This window comes from Leptodactylus fuscus, chromosome 10, assembly GCF_031893055.1.
Source record: "Leptodactylus fuscus isolate aLepFus1 chromosome 10, aLepFus1.hap2, whole genome shotgun sequence".
In the NCBI taxonomy this organism is placed as follows: domain Eukaryota; kingdom Metazoa; phylum Chordata; class Amphibia; order Anura; family Leptodactylidae; genus Leptodactylus; species Leptodactylus fuscus.
In genome coordinates, this window is record NC_134274.1 from 71,793,186 (window position 1) to 71,799,199 (window position 6,014).

The 6,014-nt window shown below is 42.0% G+C and overlaps 1 pseudogene; it reads left to right on the forward strand.

The window, feature by feature from the left end:
• The first annotated feature begins 3,278 nt into the window (after positions 1-3,278).
• Positions 3,279-4,871, forward strand: LOC142183170 (E3 ubiquitin/ISG15 ligase TRIM25-like; annotated as a pseudogene).
• Positions 4,872-6,014: the final 1,143 nt, after the last annotated feature.

A 6,014-nucleotide genomic window follows, 5' to 3' on the forward strand; every position in this document is an offset into this window, starting at 1 on the left:
ATTCAGTAAGTTGTAGGCACCCAAAAATGGTGTCATTACAAAATACACCTCATCCCGCAAACAACAAGCCCTTATATGGCCGCGTCACCAGAAAAATAAAGAAAATATAGCATCTAGTAATGCAAAAACAAAAGCCCGCAAAAATCGCCAAATTATTAGAACTCAACTGGCTGCGTCAGGAAGGAAATATATAAGCTGTGCGAGCGGATATCAGGGGACACCCCATATTTACAGCTTATGAGCGAAAAGACACCAGAAGTGACCCCCAGAGTGACTCGACCAATTATAGGAGCTACTGGGACATAGTAGGAAATTCGGTGTTTGCAATGTCCTCCGCACAGCTTATATATTCACTCTTCGCCATCCGCTGTGCAGTCACGTCTGGGATACTAATACTCACTACACCCCCTGATAAATTCTTTGAGGGGTGCAGTTTTCAAACTGGGGTCACTCCTTTGGGGAATCCACTTTTCTGGTACCTTACAGGCTCTACAAACATGACATGGCATCCAGATACCAAACATCTGACTCTGCGCTCCAAAAGCCACATAGCGCTCCTTCCCTTCTGCGCCCTGCTGTGTGCCCAAACTGCATTTTATGCCACATGTATGACACATGTATGATACTGGTGTACCCCAGATAATGCATGTAATGTCATATGTGGGTATAAATTGAAATTAGGGCACAGCCAGACACAGAAGGGAAGAAGGGTTATTGGGTTTTTGTAGCACAGACTTAGACGTTTTGGGGGTTTTTTTTGGATGCCATGACACTTTTGCAGAGACCCTAAAATTGCCCTTACAGAATGGGGTCACTTCTTGGGGAATTCCAGTTCACTGGCACCTCCAGGGCTCTGCAAAAACATCATGGCACCCAGAAAGTCCCTCTAAATCTGTACCCCAAAAGCTAAAAAGCGCAATGCTCCTTCCCTTCTGAGCCCTGCTGTGTGCCCAAGCAGCAGTTTACACCCACATATATAATTTTTTGACCCTCAGGATGGCCCACTTAATAGTTTTAGGAGTGCAGGTCTCTGACAACACAAAGTGGGTGCAACTTATTGGGCACCGAAATGACATATTTCTTTAAAAATTAAAATTTTCATTTTGTACATTAATTTTTGGGAAGCATTTTTAGGCTCAAAATGATAATACCCCTTTATTCATTCCTTGACAGGTGTAGTTTCTAAAATGGGGTCACTTTTGAGGGGTTTCCATTGTATTGGTACTTTAGGGGCTCTGCAAATGCGACATGGCACCAGAAAACTGCCCTCAAAAGCCAAATAGCCCTCTTTCCATTCTGAGCCCCGCCATGTTCCCATACAGCAGATTATGGCCACATATGGGGTATTGCCGTGTTCAGGAGACATTGTGTGACAAACTGTGGGGGCTTTTAATTCTCTAACTACTTGTAAAAATTAAAAATATGGCGCTAAATGGACAATTTATTGGAAAAAAGTAATTTTTCATTTTCACATCTCAATGGTAAAAAAATCTGTGAAACACCTGTAGGGTCCAAGTGCTCACTAAACCCCTTGATAAATTCCTTGAGGGGTCTAGTTTTCAAAATGGGGTCATTTGGGGGGGGGGGGGGGGTTTTCCACTGTTCTAGCACTTCAGGGGCTCTCCAAATGCAACATGGTGCCTGAAACAGATTTCCGCTAAATTTGCCCTCCAAAATCCCAATAGCGATCCTTCAGCTCTGGACCTCACAGCGTGCCCATACATCACTTTACATCCACATATGGGGCATTTCTGTAGTTGGGAGAAAATGCTTGACAATTTTTGGGGTGCATTTTCTCTTTTAACCCCTTGTGGAAACGCAAAATTTGGGGTTAAAGCAACATTTTATAGCAAAAAAATGTCACACTTCCTTTTGTTGGGCCAATTCTGTTACACTCCTGTAGGGTCAAAGGGCTCACTATACCCCTTAGTAAATTCTTTGAGGGGTATAGTTTCCAAAATGGGGTCACATTTGGGGGTTTCCACTGTTTTGGCACCTTGGGAGCTCTGCAAACGGGACATGGTGCATGAAAAGTATTGTAGCAAAATCTGGCCTACGAAATCCAATTAGCGCTCCATCCGCTCTGAGAGCGACCGTGTGCCCGTACATTAGGGTACCAGCACATATTGGGTAATGTCGTGTTCGGGAGAAATTTTGTAACAAAATGTGGGGTGCAATTTTTCCTTTAACCCCTTGTGAAGATGATAAATTTGGGGCTACAGTGACATTTTATTATAAAAAAAAGTAATTTTTCATTTTCACATCTCAATGGTAAAAAAATCTGTGAAACACCTGTAGAGTCCAAGGGCTCACTATACCCCTTGATAAATTCCTTGAGGGGTCTAGTTTCCAAAATGGGGTGACATTTTGGGGGTTTCCACTGTTTTGGCACCTTGGGGGCTTTGCAAACGGGACATGGCACCTGAAAAGTATTGTAGCAAAATCTGGCCTACAAAATCCAATTAGCGCTCCATCCGTTCTGAGAGCAATCGTGTGCCCGTACATTAGGGTACCAGCACATATGGGGTATTGTCGTGTTCGGGAGAAATTGTGTAACAAAATGTGGGGTGCAGTTTCTCCTTTAACCCTTAGTAAATATGTAAATTCTAGGGCTAAATGAATATATTAGTGACAGAAATTGAAAAATGTAAATTTGACCTCCATTTTGTTGTAACTGAAATGCTGAAAGGGTTAAGAAACTTTCTAACTGCTGTTTTGGATTCTTTCAAGAGTGCAGTTTTTAGAATGGAGTGACTTTCGGGGGGTTTTATTAGAGAGGCCTTTCAAGTACCCTTCAGAACTGAACTGGTCCCTTGAAAAATGTGTTTTGGAAATTTTCTTGAAAATTTGGAAAATTACTGCTTGACTTGTAAGCCTTATAATATCTGAAAAAAATGAAAGGGTGATTAAAATTTGATTGCTACATAAATCAGAGACATGGTTAATTATATTTATGAAAATATTTGGGTAGTATGGATTTCTATTTGAAAGGCTTGCAATTTCAAAGTTTGAAAACTGCATTTTTTTTCAAAATTTTCACCAAATTTCCTATTTTTTCATAATGAAAGACAAAACATATCGACTAAAATTTACTACTGACATGAAGTACAATGTGTTACGAAAAAACAATCTCAGAATCACTTGTGTAAGTTAAAGCGTCTCAAAGTTATTGCCATTTAAAGTGACACATGTCAGTTTTGAAAAAAGAGGCCTGGTCCTCAAGTCACTTTTGAGCTGTGTCTCTATAGGGTTAATTACTTTTCTCTCTTCTTTCAGCCATGGCGTCCAATGACCTGAGAGATGAGCTGCTCTGCTCCATCTGTTGTAGCACCTATACAGATCCTGTAATGCTGAAATGTGAACACAACTTCTGTCAGATCTGTATTGATCGTGTGCTGGATAAACCAGATCGGTCTGGAGTTTATTCTTGTCCTGAATGCAGAAAAAGGTACCGGCAGCGGCCTGAACTGATGAAGAACTTCCCTCTACGTAACATATTGGAGAATTGCAAGTCTGCTCAACCCACATAGACACACACCGGGATCTTCTGCACTTACTGTGTGGACTCTCCTGTACCTGCTGTGAAGTCCTGTCTACACTGTGAAGCCTCTCCATGTGATAAACATCTGAATATTCACTGTAAGACACCAGAACACGTCTTATTTGATCTCAGCACTGACCTGGACAAGAGGAAATGTTCTGTCCATAAGAAGATCCTGGAATATTACTGTACTGAGGACTCTGCTTGTATCTGTGCCTATTGTTTAGCAGAACAACATCGAGGACACCTGGTGGAGACGCTGGATGAGGCCTCTGAGAAGAAGAAGGAGAAACTGGGTAGCGTTCTCCAGAAACTGACCAAAAATAGATGGGAAATAAAGAAGAAAGTCCATAATCTGGAACAAAGCAGAGATATAACTCAACAAAACACAACTGCATCAGTTATGAGAGTCAATGCAGTGTTTGCAGACATCAAGAGACACCTTGGCAAAAAGAAAGAGAGGATCCTGAGTGAGATCTCCAAGCAGAAAATGGATGAGACATTGAAAGTCTTTACTCTGATGCAAATACAGGAAAAAAAGAAGGACGAGTTGTGCAGAAAGATGAGGCGCATTGAGGAGCTGTGTAACAGGACTGATCCACTGAGTGTCTTACAGGATCCAGATACAGGTGACTTGTGTGATCCTGAGGAGGAGGGAGGTGATGAGGACACAGGGGGACATTATAGATCGCGCCATAATGTAGATGATCTGGATGTGGCTGTGATCTCAGACAGAATACAAAAATTAAGTGACATAATAACAGATATAAGGAGCGGGATCTATGTGGAGGATCCTGGAGACATATTACTGGATGTAAACACGGCTAATAATTATATCCATATATCAGACGACCTGAAAACTGCAACACTGACAGAAGAGGAGCAGAATCGTCCAGAAACAGCAGAGAGATTCCAGGATTATAGTCAGGTGATAAGTATCAGGGGATTTACCTCAGGGCGACATTACTGGGATGTGGAGGTCAGTAGATCAGGGGGGTGGAGTGTGGGGATGTGTTATCCCAGTATGGCCAGGAGGGGAGAAAATTCATTAATAGGAGAAAACAACAAGTCCTGGAGTTTGGACTGTTATGGCGAAAAGATTTTAGTTCATCATAATGGTATCAGAGGCGTGTTACCTAAAGAGTTATTTTCTTACAGTTATAAATTCAGGATCTGTCTGGATTATGAGGCCGGGCGGCTGTCCTTTTATGAGCTGTGTGACCCCATCAAACACTTACACACCTTCACTGCCATCTTCACCGAGCCCCTTCATGCTGCCATGTGTATGTTAGACAGTTCTTTAAGACTATTAGGGGCAGGCAGGAACTAAGAGAAACCAACATCACCCAAAATATCTGATCACAGACTGGTGACATCAAGGCGAGAAACATCTAATGCATAACTAGGAGAAGAGGCCACGACAGATTATATCTAACTCCCTCATGTTGCACCTGATGATATTTTTGTTTCCTGTCATAATTTTTGGTCTAACCCACCCTACTGTGTACCTATATATCACATTACATAGTTACATAGTAGATGAGGTTGGATAAAGACATTAATTAGTCCATCAAGTCCCACCTATAACTCTACAATCCCTACAGTGTTGATCCAGGGGAAGGCAAAAAAGAACCATGAGGCTCGTGCCAATTGCCCCATTTCAGGGGGAAAAATTCTCCAAATCTGGCAGTCAGTAAAAAAACCCTGGATCAACGTGAAATCCCTGGATCAACGTGGACATTGATTGGTCTTACCTCCTGTATGTATTTCCCTGTTTGGAGAATTTGATCAATGATTATTAATAAATCTTCTTAAAAGCTTACAGTTGAAAATTACTGACTTCTTCGTGAAACAATTCTGTGAAAAGCGCTGCGGAAAAATCTACAATGTGTTTCCACTTCTGTCTTTTCCGCAGTGCTTTTTGGCTGTTGTTCGCTACGTGGGGCCATAACCTTAGACTAAAGCTCCATGTTGCGGAAACACAACGTTTTTGCCACAGTGGGAACACTGCAGAAAAAAAAATGCAACGTTTTACTGTAACTGCAAAGTGAATGAGATTCTGGCTAATCTCAGCCACACACTGCCTACAAAAACACTGCGGAAAAGCTGTGTTTCCAAAAACGCCTGTGTTTTTGAAAATTGCAGCATGTCAGTTATACCTGCGGCAACACTCACATTTCCCTAAAAGTTTAATAAGGGAAGAAAATCTGCAGAGAAAAACTCAGCAAAACTACAATAAAAAAAATCCTGCCTAAGGCCGGGGACCCACTGGACGTAAACGCTGCGATTTGTCCATGGCGGAAATGCTGTGGAAAAAATCGCTGCGTTTTACAGTGCAAGCAAAGGGGATGGGATTCCACTTTACGGAAAAAAACGCAGTGCGGACATGCTGCCATTTGCGAAGCTGTTGCGACTTTGTAAAACGCAGCATGTCAATTATATCTACGGAAAAGCCGGCGGCTTTCCCGTATAT